Source organism: Strix uralensis, chromosome 11 (assembly GCF_047716275.1).
Source record: "Strix uralensis isolate ZFMK-TIS-50842 chromosome 11, bStrUra1, whole genome shotgun sequence".
Taxonomy (NCBI): domain Eukaryota; kingdom Metazoa; phylum Chordata; class Aves; order Strigiformes; family Strigidae; genus Strix; species Strix uralensis.
In genome coordinates, this window is record NC_133982.1 from 19,545,537 (window position 1) to 19,562,693 (window position 17,157).

The 17,157-nt window shown below is 40.7% G+C and overlaps 1 protein-coding gene across 5 annotated transcripts in view; it reads left to right on the forward strand.

Moving 5' to 3' along the window:
• The window catches only part of ARNT2 (aryl hydrocarbon receptor nuclear translocator 2), a 104,949-nt gene that overhangs the window by 41,992 nt on the left and 45,800 nt on the right, over positions 1-17,157 (forward strand). The window lies entirely within an intron of this gene.

A 17,157-nucleotide genomic window follows, 5' to 3' on the forward strand; every position in this document is an offset into this window, starting at 1 on the left:
GAGAAGCAGTCTTTTATAAGGACTGTCAGTCCAGCATCAATTTGCTTATAAACAGCATGCAGCAGGACTTCAGCAGCATCACCCTCATTCCTTTGAGATACCTTTCTGGGAGCAAGGTGATTCTAGAGTCCCTTCAACCACTTACACTTTCTTTCTGGTAACACAATCCTACTGAGAGTAGCAGCTTTGTAACGGGTAGGAATAAAATGAAATATTGCAGTGAACAGAAATAATGGGTGCCTTAGTGACATCTTAAAAGAAGTAAAGTAGTCAAATGCCTACTTCAGATGCTTAAGTCAGTGTTTATCAAACCATCTGGGCAGCCCCCAAGTCTCGCTTGGCTTTCCAGAGTTATGTTTCATGCAGAACAAAGGGCAATGCAGAGCTTGAAAGAGATGCAAACCACAAGCCAGCCAGCTGCATTTGACATTTTTCCTGCTCAAAGTGAAGTTTGCTGCAGGCAGCAGGAAAATCCTCATCTTTTAGTGACCTCTGGCTGTTGAGCACATGATCTGCTTAGGGAAAAGAAGAGATTTGCAGGTGAAAGTGTAATGATATGTTATGGTTTTTAATTTTGCTCTCTTCCTCATCTTCTCAGGGTCCATCTTCTTAACCCTGTAACCTCCTCCTTCAGCCCTTGAAGTGGGGAAGCAATGACAGTATCTTAACAAAGAAACTTCGCTTGCCTTGCATCAGATCAGAGCAGTGTTCTTTGGTTATATTTGTTTGTCCTGCTACGAGCGCTGAGCATTAGCTCTGCATTGCTGGGGTTTTCCCAGCACCTCTTAGCAATCCTGCTACCCAGAGACGCTGCTCCAGACCCTGAGGACTTGGGAGGCTGCCACTGCCAAAGGGAAACGACAGAGAACAAGCCGGTGGAGAAAGCAGGCTCCCTCTCACATTTCTGCCCCCAGGAATAAGACTGGGACTGGGCCTGTGGTTGCATGAGCATTTTTTTGGCAGTCACACCAGCTTATGCAATCTTCACCTCATCTCACCCTCTCCTCCTTTGGCATTTATGTGGTACTACAATGAGTCACATCAAGGGGGCTGACCCAGCTGAAAGCTAAGCTAAGCAAAAAAACCCTTGTTTTTGGTAGAGACAGCTCTTTCACCCACCTTACCTTAAGGTTGCTTGAACTCTTGTGTTAACACCAAGGAGAAGTGGGAAGTGAAGAGTTAAGGGTAAGGAGACGACAGGACTTCAGGAGCAGTAAAAGCATATGCCAAACTGAAGTGGCTGTTTAACTGTGGCCTAAACCATGTAGTGTGTTTGGGGAGTTAATTGCTTGCTCTATTTTTAACGCTCAGGATATGGGGAAGGATGGATAGTTTCTATTCATTTTTTTTTATCCTTGGAGATTTTATTCCCTGGAAATGGAACAATTGTCTGCTTGTTTATTGTACATTAATTGCTAACACATTGTAGCAACAGGAAAGCTGAACTGTGAAGTATATGTAGAGTTTGAAATGCTCTAGAAAAGACAACAGCTGAGACTTCATGACAGCAACAAATAGTGCTCCCAAGAAGTCTTTACATGCGTCATGGGCATGCTTAATCAGAATGGGGCAGATATTCAGACTAATAATTTATTTTCCCTCTTTGTTCTTGGAAATCTGCAGATGGGAAAACAAATCACTTCAAATATGGATGAAGATCAGATCCCACAGTAGGATCCATTAGCAAAGACCTCTTTGCCCTTAGGATGCAGATGAAACTTGATGGATGTTGGGTTCAGATGCAGGTTCAGAGTTGGAAGTTGTGAAGGGCTGACTAACACACAGCATGGTGGAATCCTAATGCAAGCAAGAGCCTCTAAACAACAAATCTCTGATGGTGCAGAGAACAGACAGAACTTAGATTTAAGTGCAAAGAAAAACAGCTTTTGAAGACTACCTCTGCTACGTTTACCCTTCAAAAAATGACTGAGCAAGTACTGTGGTAGACTGTCATTCTGTTAAAATACAGTGTTCCAGAACCCTTTGCCAGACTGATTTCTACCAGTCTAATTCTCCCTAAGTTCTTGAAAGAGTAGAATGAGGAATATAGATACCTCTGCATGGTTGCCTGGAAATACTCCAAGTGATTCCGTGACGTGTCTGATACACGCTTGTCAAGGCTGTGAGGTCCCTGTTCCTGCAGTCAGCATCTCCAAATGGGAAACACACAAGTTTATTATATTCAATTCTGAGCTCCAAGCAGCACAGCACATAGTCATCCAGCTATAACAACTTCTTCAGCCTCCTCTCTATAGCTAAGGCAAGGCAGGGGGCAACATATGTAATCCCATCCATGGCACAAAGCCTCCTCAGCGCATTCAGGATCAGAAGTCCTTGCAAACTGTTTTAGCTGAGTAGTTAAGGGGTGCTGAAACTGTGGACCTATGACTGCAAGAAAATGATGAGAACCAGAACCTCTATAGCTTTCCTTTTCAAGTGATTTTAAAATGACTAAGTCAATTTACTTGCTAGCTGAAAAAGATTAATTGAGGTTACTCCTGGACAGAACTTGTATGCCAAGTTTAATCTTGGCATGATATTTTATTGCCATATTTTATAAGTACTAAATAGTAGAACTTTATGATGGAAATGGTGACTGACCACAGCAAAAGTTGAGCAGGTATCTTTTTAGAAGAAAAGACCATTGTGTGACAATTCACTGTGGTTCATGAATATTATGGAAGCATCACTCCATGATTTGCATTGGGGAACCTGTCTCATGGAACCTTCAAATAATTTGTTGTCTTGCAATGATGGTTTCAGCATATGCAGTTTTCTGTCCAACTACAAAGCTTTCTGTTACCAAGAATAATTTGTAGACACAGCCACAAAATCCAGATGCTGTATATAGAGACAAATTGTCTGTAAACATGAGAAAAATAGTGTTAAAGTCAAAAGAGGGCAGTGCCAGAGACCAGTGGAGGAACAAAGTAAAGCTTTCCACAGCACTGAACAGATGGGAAGTGCTTAACAAATGGTAAATAACCACATGAAAGAGAAGATTAGGAATATCTTCTCTCTACAACAGATACTCTCCTGGAAATCAGCGCAGGAGTTTTTGCACTGTGAGCTGTGTTATACTTCCATGTCAGTTTTTCAACTCTGATTTCTGCCTGATCTTTCTTAGAAGAAAGGGAATTCTTCTCATACAGCCAGCCAGTGAATGCAAATGTGCTGTTATTCATGATCACTAATTTGAACTCTGACTTGAACTAATGATTTAGGAGAGACTCCAGCTGATACAGAGAAAAGCTGGATGAGACTCCCATTTGGCTTCGTATGCAAAATTTTCTGAAGAAATTCAAAGACTAACTTGAGGCATGACCAGAAACTCAGCTCTGGCAATTATAATTCTGATATGCCTTAAATGTCATCATCAGTAGCAGTAAAACTCATGTCTAATGAAAAAGTAATACATTATCAAAACATGTAATTAATGGGATGACTTCTGTACTATATTAGCAAACCATGGAGCTTCTCCTCATCCAGTTAAAAATTGGATCAGCCTATTTACTAAAAAAAAAAAAAAAAGTTTAAAAAAAAAAGTTTAAAGGCCATTTTAGGTATTGGTGCCCAAAATTTTGTACCTGAAATATATCAGTGCTTTTCTACCCAGAGCTGTTAACACTCCTTGAAAAAAAAAATTAAAATTTCCCTTTTGTTCAGAGAACTGTGTCGTTGCTGAGACAGTCGACAAAATGAGGAGCTGTAGTAAAGCTCCTTTGGGACTTTGTTCTCTAGCCTTTGGTTCTGAAGAGCACATTTATCAGAGGTTTAAGCATTGGAAAGGTACTGTGCATGTAAAGGGCTGCTTCAACTGACAGCACTTGATTTCTTTATATTTTTTTACTTCTGTCTGTGAACTCTTTTAAGTACATGAACCCTGAAGAACCATCTGTCTCTGAAACGTGTCCAGCCTAGCTGCTTAGGAAGTCAGAGTACAGAGAATTAAAACCAGATCTCAGTATTTTAGATTTTAAGATCTTAGCAGAGGATGGCTGACCTAGTAAGACCATTAGCCTCTGGGCAGGTAGGGAATGAGTTGTGTAATTTTTTGTTGATAGAGTTAATAGCTACTTGTGCTTTTTATCCCAGGATAAAATCGTCAGCTGTTTTCATTGATGTCCATGAAATGTACTACCTGTAGGGTAAAGTCAAGCAAGCATCCAGTAAACAATATACAGCAAAGCAGGCAGGATGGGGAGGAGAGAAAGTTTCTTTATGCAGGAGATGTCCTGAAACCTTTTATGTCTCTGCAAGACTGTCTGAAACTTTACTCTTAATATTTTATGGCATTTTCCACCCACCCGCCCACACACACATACCCACACACCCCCCACTTTACTGCTTAGAAGGGTGGAGGCTGGAGACAGCTGTGCCAGGATTATTGCACCTGCAATGGAAGGGAACAGAGAGATTTTTCAAAATAGAAACTTCAACACTGAGGTTGTCCCCTCGTTTTCAGGACAAGAATTCTTGAAACATACTGCCATGTATAGTATATATATGAGTGGTTCTTGTGAACAGAGAATTTCAGGTTTCAGTCTGGTTTTACTGTAGAAGAAGCCAATTTTGGCAAGGCATCTTTTCCTATTTTAAGTGTGAAATCTTGGAAGAGATTTGGCTTGTTGTTGACAACTACCAAATCACCATGTGATACCTTTTTTTCAGCAAAGTTATGTGGTCCCACCGGCATTGCGGAGAGTGAAGAGGATGTTTCAGATGTAAGACTTTCCGTACACACCAGCCTGTTGCCGTGCCATTGTTCCAAAGAAAAAAATCTGCCCACATTTTTGTGAACTGTTTGTTCTCATAGCAGGAAGGTCACAGTGCTAACCAGAGATGGCCTTTGAACTTGGGTAGTGCCAAGCATAGGAATTTGTGGATTTTAGTCTGTTCAGCTGGTGGGTTTCTTACATGTAGGATGGAGGAAATTAATGTTCCACTTCCTTCATCCCCATTCTGTTTGCAAGCAAATGAATCAGTGCGGTAGATGCTTAGGAGCAGGAAACAAGGAAGCTGTTCCTGTATGGCATCTACATCTTGGCTATCCCATTAGCGTGTGCTTAGAAGTGATGCCCAAAGCCTCCATGTCTTCAGCTTCTCTTCTGTTGTCATTTGGTTTGATCAAGCACAGTTTGCCAACTCCATGTGACAAAACAGAAAAGCTTAGTGGGTGAGTGAGAGCCATCCAAGTCTGTGAATGTGCTGGTCTCTCTAGAAGGAAGCCAAGGAAAGTTTTAAATATTCTGTGTATTAAATTACACGTATGGGACTTAATGTTTCTTTTGCAAGTGGTTCACCTTGGTTTTCAGTTGAAGTGAATGAAACAAATTCTTCATTCAGTTGCGGCTGTGTGACCAGTGACTGTGGTCCTATGATCTTACATGGGTAACACAGAGGGTGAAATTTGACTTTTTGTGTTGTTCATTTGAGAAAGAGGACTTTAAGGCCTTAGAGCACCGTTCCTGCCCTTTGACACACTAGACAACACCACAGAAATAAAAAAAAAAAAACAGTCTGCTCTCAAAAAATAGGTGCTTTCAAATGATCATATTTTTAATGTATGGTACATTTAATCTCTCTAACTTATTCCAAGAGAATTTTGTTTTGCTTTGGTCTCTAGGGCTGTTTCTGGGGGAAGAGAAATCCCAAATGTTGGGAGAAGCCAGTTATGTATAAAACAGTTCATAAAGCAACTCCTACACAAACACAGTGACCCAGTGGTCTCCCTGCTGCTGAGACACTCCGTTTGGGTGGAGAGTACTGGAAAGAAAACTAGTGATAATAAGTTGCAATTTTTTAAATCACTTTGATTATAATGGTGGTTTGAAGAGGTCAGCACATATTTTTACCAAAAGAAGGAAGCAACTTTAGCATAGTAGTCTGAGACAGACTTATTACACCTGATTAGCATTAGGGAATGCTTTTAGGGTGGATTTTCAGGTGTTTGGGCATGCATGTGCAAGTGAGTTTTGCGGTTGTTATTTCTCTTCCGTCTTCACCTACAGTTTCTCACTTGGAAACTGCCATGTACTTAGGTCTGTTATCACAGATGTTTGACTGGATCATTTTCAGTTGCTGGGTTTAAAGGGTGGTGGGTTTTTTTAATGTTCAATATTTATTCAACCTGCTCTGTTTTGTTAAACATGATGAAATATATGGAGTTAGTGATTTTTTCCCCCCATTAAAAAATACTAGCATTTCACAAATGCCTGACCAGCTTCTTTGGTTAACACACTGCCAGTAAAGTAGCGTGAGTGTGCCTCTTGGAGCCTTTTGGCACTGGCCCTGCTTGCAACCCTCTGTAAATCTCAGGTGCTTCACTGCTTTGTTGGGAACTCCATGGGTGCTGGGTAGGTGCAGTATTAACCTTAACGTCTGCCTTGTGGAGAACTAGCTTTTCCTTTAGCCTAATTTGAATGTTGTGTTGTCTCAATGGAGTTAATACAATGCACTAAAATATTTTATTATTACATGACGAGTTGTAGCAACAGGCTAGAGAGGCAGAGGGAGGAGTTGTGCCTGGGAGTGGTAGTATTCTACCCGAGTGTTCGCTTGCTGTAAAAGGGGAATAATTGACTTACCCCATGCTGCTGTCATCTCTCTTTCCTTCACTGAAGCTCTTCTATTTCATAATACTGGGACAGCAGAGGCAGGACTTCCATGCTCTTTGATCCTTCCCTGGCCTTCCACCAGCTTCCTGAGACCACGGCACCCACTTGCTGCTCACTGATGCCCTGCGCAGAGCTGTGTGGAGGGAAAAGCCTTCCGTATGGCAGCACATAACCAGAGTGGTAATGTGGCCCACTGTCAGTTTTCTGTGGTTTGATCTGTTTTATTGTAGTACCTTAGATCTGAACTTATGTCATAAAACATTCTTCTTTCTATTTTCATGGTATGGAGACTTTTATGTGTAATTTCTGTCTTGGGTCTTCAAAAAGAGAATTAAAACCTGTAATGATGTTTTGCCCTACACACTTTATTTTAATTGAGCTAAAGGAGTAGCCTATAAAAAAAACCAGACGGTGTCCTTGAGCCTTTTGTTCTCCTCCCTCTCTCTTCCTCAGGTGTTTAAATTTAATTCTGTCCCCAGCACAATATCTCACAAAGCCATCTTGCATCATTCTTTATTTCCTCTAATGGACCATTCCATGGTGTGTCACTGACTCATGTGGAACAGACCACAGCCAAATATCAGAACCAGATGATACTAGTATTCACTAATAAAGCATATATCCCAGATATTTGGGTTTGATAACAAAGTGCAAGTAATACAGAATGGCAGGAGCTGAAGCTTTTTGGCAGAAGTGTTTTTCAGTAAAGCTTCCTGCTGAGCATTAAAGTGAGAAAATAGGTTAATTTAAAAGCTACTTACAATCTTTATGTATTGATTTATTATGCAGCTGTGAATGGTGAAAGAATAAATTGCATATTGCAGAATTATTTTGGATAGCTGTCCTGTCATGGGAGTCTTTGCTGGTGGTGCTTTGGAGTAACTGTTTCTGGGGTTTTCCATGCTTTTTCTAGTTACAGAAAGTCTGCTCTGTCTTTTGAGGAACTCTTTGGATCTTGGATCAGTGGTAGGCCTTAGTATGATAATTTTCTCCAGCTCAGGCTTTCCTTCAAATACATCTCATAGTTGTAACAGAAGTGCTGTCCCAACTGGCCCGCTTGTTGAACCGTGGTCTTCGTGATATATATTTTTTTAGTGACTCAGCCTGAAAGTACCTGCGGAGATCAGAATGAGGCTGTGTCAGGACTTACACAAACCTATAGCAAGATAAAGCTTCTGCTGCTAAAGTTTAAATGGACAATGCAAGGATGAAAAAAAGAGAGGGTCATCGTCCCACTTTACAGATAAGGAACTGGAAATGGAGGTAGATGCTGTTGTATTTATGTCTAGGGAGAGCTTACACGTGTATGGGCTTCTATAAGCTATTTTATTTAGTATGCTGAATGTTTCCCATACATAAGATAACCATTGTTGAGAGTTCAAAATACATTTAGTCCTTGAAATGTTTGGGGGTTTTTTTGTGTTATAACTTAACTTTCAACATGTGCTTTGAATTATTTGCTTGGGTTTTTATGTCCAGTTTTTCCAGGTCCATCAGCGGAGAGACTTGCATGTGATCTGTAACACTATCCCTTCAGATAGTCCCTTAAAATTAACTCAATAACAAGGCTCAAAAGCCCACATAGTTTCCTTTTTAATTTAATTAAAATGATGCATATTTGCCCAACACTGTGGAGAATTACATGATGCAGACTGGTTAGTCAAACATGAAGACAGGCACAAGCAGAGACCTTTTGGCCTCATGAGCTTTTATAAGAACAAGTTGTATTAAGCAAACAACTGTGTAACGTGAGGGGTTTCTTATTGAAAAACAGGAGGGGGTGAGGAAGCTTTTCAATTCCCTCTGTGTGGGTCAGTGTCTCCAGTTGGTAAGTAGGGGACAGACAGATATTTAAAAATAGCTACATTTCAATTGCATTACTTCTTTTTTTATGTTTTTAACTTTGCTGTTGATTGGATCAACTCTTCATTCTATTGTAAGAATGTCATAACTTGACTCTAATGCTTATACAACGCCTTTTGCAATTAGATGATGTAAACCTTAACATATTTAGAGACATTCAAATAGTCCCCCTGAGAAGCTAGGCTAGTGAGGGGAGTGAGCTTTGATGGTTTATATTTATAAGTGGAACATTAGCCATCGTTACAGGGTAGGTAGTTTAGGAATTTTTTCATGAGTGCGGAGGGAAAAATGAGCAATAGAGAACATGTCCTGGTTCTAAGTAGTATCATGAAAGTGGAGTATTAGATTCAAGTGAAATTTCTTTTCCCTATTTGGGCTAATTTGTTTCAGGTTCTGTACTGATACATCAAGAAGTTATCACTGGATCTAAAGAAGTCAGCCTATAAAGAAATCAGCCACCCAGTCTGTAGTCTTCTTTTGGAAGCATAATCATGTTTATTTCTCATTTAAGCTGATTATGCCCTGATAAGCATATAGTTGTCATGAGATTTTTATGGACTTTCTGAGAATCCCTGTGGATTATTTTATTGAGAATTTTTATCTACAGCTACAGTGTGTTGAGAACTCATATTGCTTATATGAGCTTGGGCCCTGTTCCTAGCTGCACCTCTGCTCTGGCTGACTGCAGGCAAGAAAAATTGCTCCTTTGGGCTTCAGTGTCCTCATCTTTAAAATAGGAGTAAAGGTGTGGATCTCCTCTGAAGGTTGCTTTAATGTCTGCCAACAGGAAGTACATGCTTGGAGCCAGTTATTTATTATATTTATTTATCAGTGTGTTAGTGATGCATTGTGATGTAGGGGTATGTGCGGTGGGGCAGGGATATGGTGTCACTTCCTGCTGCACAATAGAACAAGCATGTGAGAGCAGTGAAGCCCCTGCCTGAGAGAGCTACAGCAGCCTCCTAACATTTGGGTGAAGGCTTTGCCAGCTTTAGAGCAAGAGCAACTGCATTTTATCCCTGCCATCCTGCAAGCTTCTTGGTTGATATGTGTGCAGTATAATGACAGCTGGGAAGTCTTGTGTGGTCCCTGATTTTGTTCCAGGCTGCGTGAGGCTGGCTGATTTTACAGTTGTACTGTATTCTCAAGGGATGTTGGTGTACCAACGTCCCCATGGTTTCATTCTTCTGGAGATGTTGGGCCAGGGCACATAATCCTATACAGCAGAGGACAGAGGTGTAAATGTTGGCTTGCTGTGCAGCCTTGCTGGTAGGGTGCAGTCTCCTGTGGGGCGGTCCCATCCTCTCTGTCCCATCAGACCAGCTGGAAAGCAAGTGTGGGAAGTGTCCATGGGGAGACCTTGTTTCCACCCACAGTGCTACCTCCCTCAAAGTCCCACTGACCTGCTCCTTGAAAGTTTTGATAGGATCGTGATTTTAGTATCGGGAAAGATTTAGATTGCATCAACCATCTCCACATGACCAGGAACATGTTCCCCCCACCGCATGTCCTGAGCTTCCCATAAGCCAAGGGATTGATGTTGTGATTATGGTCCATAAAGTCAGTGATACCAGTGAGGGATGACCTCTGCTACCAGACACCTTCCAGGCAGAACCCAAGGGCTCCTGCACCCACAGGGCAGACACTCTGGAGAACAGACCCTTTCTACGTGTGAATTAAAACTATATGTACACTGCTAACAATGCAGCTATGATATTTACTTTGCATTAATCCAAAGTATGAAAGAGAAAAGCCTGCTGCCTCTTACAAGCCCATCTGCTCTGCATCACTGTGAGCCCTGGCAGCAGTCCCACGTGGCGGTGCTGCGTCTGATGCAGGGGAAGACAAGCATGTTAGGAGTGCCAGTGCCTGCACGCTGGGGTTGTTTGTGAATGAGCAGGGGGTTTTGGTGAATGAGTTAAGCATCACGAGTTAGCCAATTTGTTCTGTAAAAACAACCTCATCAGGCTCTTACTTTCTAGAACTGTGCATTCTTCGTGGCCTCTTGATGTGTTTTAAATGTTATCAAGAATCGGTGAGTTCTTTGTTGTAGGTTTAAAAGACCATTAACTACTCAGTGACAATGAAGTAGTGGTGTTAAAATAAACAACAGGTTAGCTGGCGTTGCCTGTGAGAGCTGCACTGTAACCTCTGATGTGAGTGAGAGGCATGCTGTGAAATCAGTGCTGGTTTTGGGTGCACAGTGTGTGCCCCACTGGTGCCAGTCATGTGGTTCTACCTTTAGTTTGTAATTTGAAGTTAAGGTGCTTTTAAGTCCACCTATGTTTTGAGTGTCCAGGCTATTCTTATTGCTCAAGTGTTTGCTTTCCCCTCAATGAGGGGCCAGAGAGATGCACTTTTTGTGGGTGCAGTTTTATTAGGATTGTATTGTTTGATGTGTTCGCTCCACACAGCTCCTGTCTTCAGTGCTGTCAACCTGAAGGGATGCTCTTTTTTTTTTTTAGAGGATACTTGGATGACCAGCAGCATATTTCCGTGCTATGGCAGTTGCTCTCAGCCTCACCAACCCTACAGTAGATACCTTGTCATTTGTAGGGCAGGGACTTGGGCTTTCAGGACAGGAACTGTGTACTCTGAGTATGTATGTGGTAGATATGTCTGTGCTTTTATGAACATTATCTTTATGTAAATAATAAAATTCAGAATGCTGAGAGAAGAGCTGTGTGACCATGTTTTTTTTATTTTGTGTATTGTTTTATTTGTATATTGTGAGCTGCTTCTGGTTTATGTAATTGTGAGTTCCTGGAAGGAGAACCTTCAAATGTTTGCATTTCAGTTTTGATTCTAAATGTGTTCTTAGATAATCTGTAATTTTTTTTTTATATTGGATCCACAGGGTGGATATGTATTTATTAAACTTAATAGAGCTTAAAGCACTTGCTGAGCTGCATTAAACATGAGATACAATTTTATCCGTTACGATTGTAAGGGTATAAATTTTTAAAGGCTTTTATTTTCTTTTAATTGTTGAATTAATGCAGAATAATTACTTCACTCTGGCATGAGCTTATCAAGAGTAATTTAATATAAATTGATCAAATTTAGGCTATTTAATCTTATTGAAGACATTTTGTTTATGTATTCATAATGCATCCATTGTTTTCAAGAGGAACTTTGCCAGCTGAATACCTCAGTTGGTGTAAAGCTGATTGTTCAGCTGTAGTCAGTGCGTATGTGTGAACTGATAAATGAAAAATTAAAAAAAAAAAAAGTTTCACATTTTTTGGAACTATATTGTTTATCCCAAGCAGTGACTTGTATCTTATATCTGTACCAACTGTTGTGGAGTCTGTGTCCAACCACCATGGTCTTCATGCACATCTTTTGTATCCCAAGGTACAATAACAGGGTTGGCTTTTGATGCTACATTCATGAGTGATAAAGACTTTTCTGTGCTGCCTCCCTACGAATGATAAATAGTTCATTCACAGTGTTGCAGTGCTGCATGATGAGCTGGCAGCTAGTAGTTTTAGTTGAGAAAACACATCTTTAAACTGATCTCTGCCTCTACTTTCTAAAGACTTAATGTACTAATAGAGAGCCACCACAGAAGTCGTCCTTTGTTCTCTGACCCTTCAGTTTGAGGGTCAGCTTACATTTGGAGATGTGTCCAGAAGCATCAGTACCTTGACCATCACTTTGCTTTTATTTTTAATTATTTCCTCTTGTTTTCCTGCATCCATGTCTTCTTTTTTTCCATTTTTATTGTAGGATAAAGATGTTTCCAGTTTTCATAAGGATTTTTGGGTGCAGTATTCCCGTGTCCTGTTTGTCTTCCCTGAGTAGCCTGCGGAGTATTTCTGATGAGCACAAAGTCATCTTTTGTTATCTTGTCCAAACCAAACTTAGTTTATCCTTCATTTTATTTTGCCTGGAAAGAAATATGTAGGCAATCGAGTGGTTGAGTATAATTATGAGATATCTAACTTGCTCGTTGTAAGACAAGACACTATCAACTACAGTGTGAAGCTTTCTGGGTTGCTGAAGGTATGAGGGCAAGGTGAGACTCCATATATGAATTCAGACTGGTTCCTTATCAGGTCCAAGGATCTGTGCAAGACAGCAGTCCATCTACTGATGAGTTAGAGGGAAATGGAAAATTGTATCATGTACTTTGCCAACAGTATTTTTGTGAGCATGAAGCCAAAACACATTTCTTCTGATCTTTGTAACAGGTAGTAGTCTTTTGTTGCAAAAGAGCGGTATTTCCATGCTGCAAACTAGATGTGAATACTGCATGATTGTTTTTTTAGAGGCAGCCTTTTCAACTTACACTGAAATTTTTGCAGAAGAATGCCCTCATGTAACAACCTTTCTTTCTAATTACAGACTGTAGGATTCTTAGGAATCAGAAATCCAGCAGAGAAGGCATTGTTTTAGAATTAGGTGTTGAAACTTACGGAGTTTTGAATCCCCCAAAACAAAAAAGGAAAAGAACTAAAGAAAGTAACACAGAACAGACTGTGTTTGATTACCCAGCTATAAACCTTAGCATATAGTGTTTAAACATGGAGGAACAAATTTTCTAACAGGCTGGTGTTACTGTGTAAAGATGGATTTGAGCCAAACTCCCAGATTTGAAACCTCATGAACTTCAGTAGGCCCAGACTAATCCTTGGCTTAGGTTCATCTCAAACATTGAAAACACAGAAAAGATATTTGAACATTTACAGTAGCAATTGGAGATCTGAAAGGAGAAGGTTCATGCATAATCTGTTCACTATTTGCACACACAAGGGGCATATCAGTGCCAATATGAACATTTGTCCACTTGATCATGAGAACATTTTTAGAGCATCTTCAAAAACACGCTGCAGCATAACACAAAGGGAATGTTTCTGGTGTGTATCCTTGGTACTTGGTTACTAACTGGTCTCTTTAGTGGGAAGAGCTTTATATGGCCTCTCTAATTTTACCCAAATAATGAATCTCTTGCACATTGTCCTCACCTCTGGTCCCCTCTGAACAGCCCTTTCCTGGCATCAGGTTCCTGGGTGTCTTGGTGGATTCCTGCTCAGAGGACAACTGGTTTATTACAGGTTTAAGCAATACTGCCTTCCCAATGGGGACTGTAGTGGGTCGGTTTCAACAAATTATCAATTATACCCAGACCAACCAGAGAGATTTATGTGCTGGTTTTAATAAGCATTATGCTCATCTATTTGCTTTCTCTTTTGCAGCAGAGTAAACAGGTTTCCTCTGAGTTGTGCAGCTGCTGTAAGTGGTAATAAGACAGCAGTGTCAGTCGCAGTAGTGCTGTGATGGAGACACGCATCCTGCACTTGCTGTATCTGAGGGTTGTGTCTGGAGCTGGAGAGGGGAAAAGTTTAACATGAAAATGAACTACATGCAATTACCAATTTATGGAGAAGCTCATAAGGAATCCAGCTGGTGGTGGAACTGGGCTGTTAAAACTGTTCTTCTGAAGAAACCAGAAGAAGAAATTTTTAAAATGCACATGTACGCTATTCAGTTAGCAGAAGCTGTCAGAGCATCCTACAATATTTATAATTAGTAAGAATAATATCACCAACATTTACATCAAATGTATTTTGTGTGTTTCCTGTGGAGAAACCTAAATGAGCATTTATCACCAAGGTAGCAGCACCACTGTAAAAGATGCAGGAACACATGGAGGTATAAATATTTTATGGTTCTGTGACAGAGCTATCATCAGAGCATGCCATCTCCTTAAACTGAGCTGTCTGTATGACACTGTGTTGTGATTTATGCCAGTTTGCTTGACTGCAGTGTGGGACCTGCCAGGGTCCATCCCATGAGCAGCTGCAGTGAACTGTAGATGATATTAAAGCAGATAGAAGATGATTTTGTAGTTCCATGCTGGCAGAAGCAGAGCAGTGTGGGTCCATCCCCTTCTCAGAGTCAGGTGTGGAGTAGTGAGGAGCCTGGGGAGAAACAGCTGTGAGTTTTGTCTTGAGACCAGGTGACATTTTCTTGTCACAGCTGCAGATTGGCATAACAATAAGTTACGACAAATAGAGTGGTACAACTCCGCTTGTCCTGGCTTCATCGTTTTCAATCTCTGCACTTCTTCGGAGTTACCTGGTAAAAGCTAAATGCTGTAAGTCTAGGTCTAGGAATGAAGATGTTTTTTTGAGCAGTTAGCACAACAATAAAAAGGAGTAACACTGTATCCAGATTGCCATTATTAAACAGTAGAGCTCTCCAAACAGAGAAAGCTCTTAGTGGTATGTTTGCAAGCCTGCAGGCAGACACAGGGTGCAAGCACTTGGGAGTATTACACCATTCCTTTTTCCAAAGCTAGCATTTACCTGTGCCCCATGGCCGCATTGGTTGCATACAGATCTCACAGCGGGTTGTTTCCCAGTTTAGTCTCCCAGGTATGCTCTGTGCACATCACGACAATTATTATTAACTTAAAAGCTCCAACAGAGATACCAGCCCTGGTATGTCATGTCTTAGGAGATCCCTCTTATCCCAGGGAATGCACTGACAGGCTTGTTTGAGCTAAATTGAAAGCTTTGTCCCTAGTCTATAATTCTTCCTCTTTTTAATATAATTTGATCATAAGCTTCTAATAATATAAACCACAAACTGCTTGTTCTTTATCAAAATCTACACTATACTGTTAGAGCTCTCCAAGGTTAACACACGCACAACGGACTATTGAAACAAGCTGCTGGGAGAGCTTTGTTGTAATATCTACGGACCAAACATTTCTCTGACTCATACCCCCGCATACCCCCTGTGGTGATTTTGTAAGTCAGGGCAAAATATAGACTACTATTTGTTATCTGATACATATTTCTAAGACATTGCCAAACAAAAAGCTAAATTTAAAAACTATGACTTTTGTTGTTGGTAGTTCCAGACATGCCAAAGGAACGTGTCAGCAATTTTAGGCTTAGTGGCCACATAATTGTGAAGTATGCTTATTATTATAGATGCTCTTGGATGATAAAAACTGAGACTTTTCTATTAGCTGTTTGAGTTACATTTACTGTCACTGCTTTTTGATTATTAGTGTCACTTCAAGATTTTGTACTGGAATGGAAAGAAAAATGCACAGAAACTTCTTTTGTTTATGACAAAGTTATTGTGTCCAAAGAGAAAAAAATGCTTTTGATGTTTTGATTCGGCTTGTATGCTCACATGGACAGCCATTGGGTCCTGCACATATATTCTGTCTTTGTTTGCTTTGTCATGTATTGCCTTCATTTGTGAGTCAGTTTGCCTCTTGTCTAATGATATTTTATTTCTCTAAATTGTTTGATTAGTTGAGGGGATGGGAAAATAGACTGTGGTTTTGGATATAGGAAATGAGACAGAGACACAGACTCTCTGATGCAGGGAAGGGAAGTGTGTTTGAACCTCAGATCCATCCTACATCATAGGGTCAGCGTAACTGAGCTGGGAAATGTGGTGGTGTGATTGTCCCCAGCTCACATGTGAATCATACATCTATATTAATATATAGCCCCGTGCTCTGAGTCGAAGCATCTTCAGGAATTGCTCCCAGGCTTGCTAACTTTTTAACCATCTGAGGTATATCTTGGAGATGCACCAAATGACACAGTCTGACCTTCTGTCAACAAGGATGGCTTTCCTCCAGAAGTCATTATCTTCAGTATACCGTAAGAATAAAACGCTACTGCCTAGTTTCCTATCGAAAATACTGATCTTTAAACTGTTTCATAGTGATTTTATTCCCGTTCATGGATGGAGGTGAGTATTTTCAGTTAAAATAATTCTGAAATTAATGTTTGGCAGTAGGATTATTTCAGAACTTAATTTTTGGACAGAGACTTTTGAGGAAATCTGATGAGGGAGACTGAATGTATTCTGCATGATTTCTTCAGCCTAGCACAGTCAGAGTATGGTATCTTCCACTGCTGTAAACTTGGCTAGTTATATCACGGTAAAGGCTTAGGCTTGTATGGTTTCAGTTATTGGAAGATACTGTACCTACCTTAAACATGTAGGTTTGCTCATGGCCGTGTGTCATCAGCACTGGTGGCTGTCATTTAATTGTCTAGCAGCTGTTCCACTGTGTTTCTCTTGCCCACTGTCACTTCTGTGGCTGTATCCAGCCCTGAAGCATTGTGGATCTGGGCCAGCGATTCATTTCTAGTCTGTGTTACTAATGTGCAAGATTTTATAATCATCTGTTAGCAATTGAGCTGTAGATGCAGAAGTCCGTTCAGTTAGTTCTTTGGTGATAAACAATAGGATTCTAGGTGATACCCTGTACCTTGCCATCACTGATCTGAACCTATCTGTAGTAATCACTGCCTTCTGTTTTGTCTCAGGAGAATGGAAAGGTTAATCCGTTATCACCTTGCTACCTTTGTTTTTTGATAAAGACCTCCCCCAACTTACTATAGGAGCATCTGCTCAGTGCTCCCTCCATCCTGTCCTCTCTTGAGATGACTTGATTGCTGTCATCCCTTTTCAGTGCTGTGTCTGTGGGGTGAGATTCTGAGGTTTGTAGTCAGCTTATGGTGATCAGCAGGGTCCAGCCATGGACCTTGCATAGACTCATGTTGCTGTGTAGTGAGTTGGACCATCTCACTGATCCGGCTGAAAATTAACTTTAAAAATATGCTGACATGTAAGTTTTTTATCAACTTGGAAAGGGCCCCACCGCAAGCACTACTGTGATCTGTCCTGTATC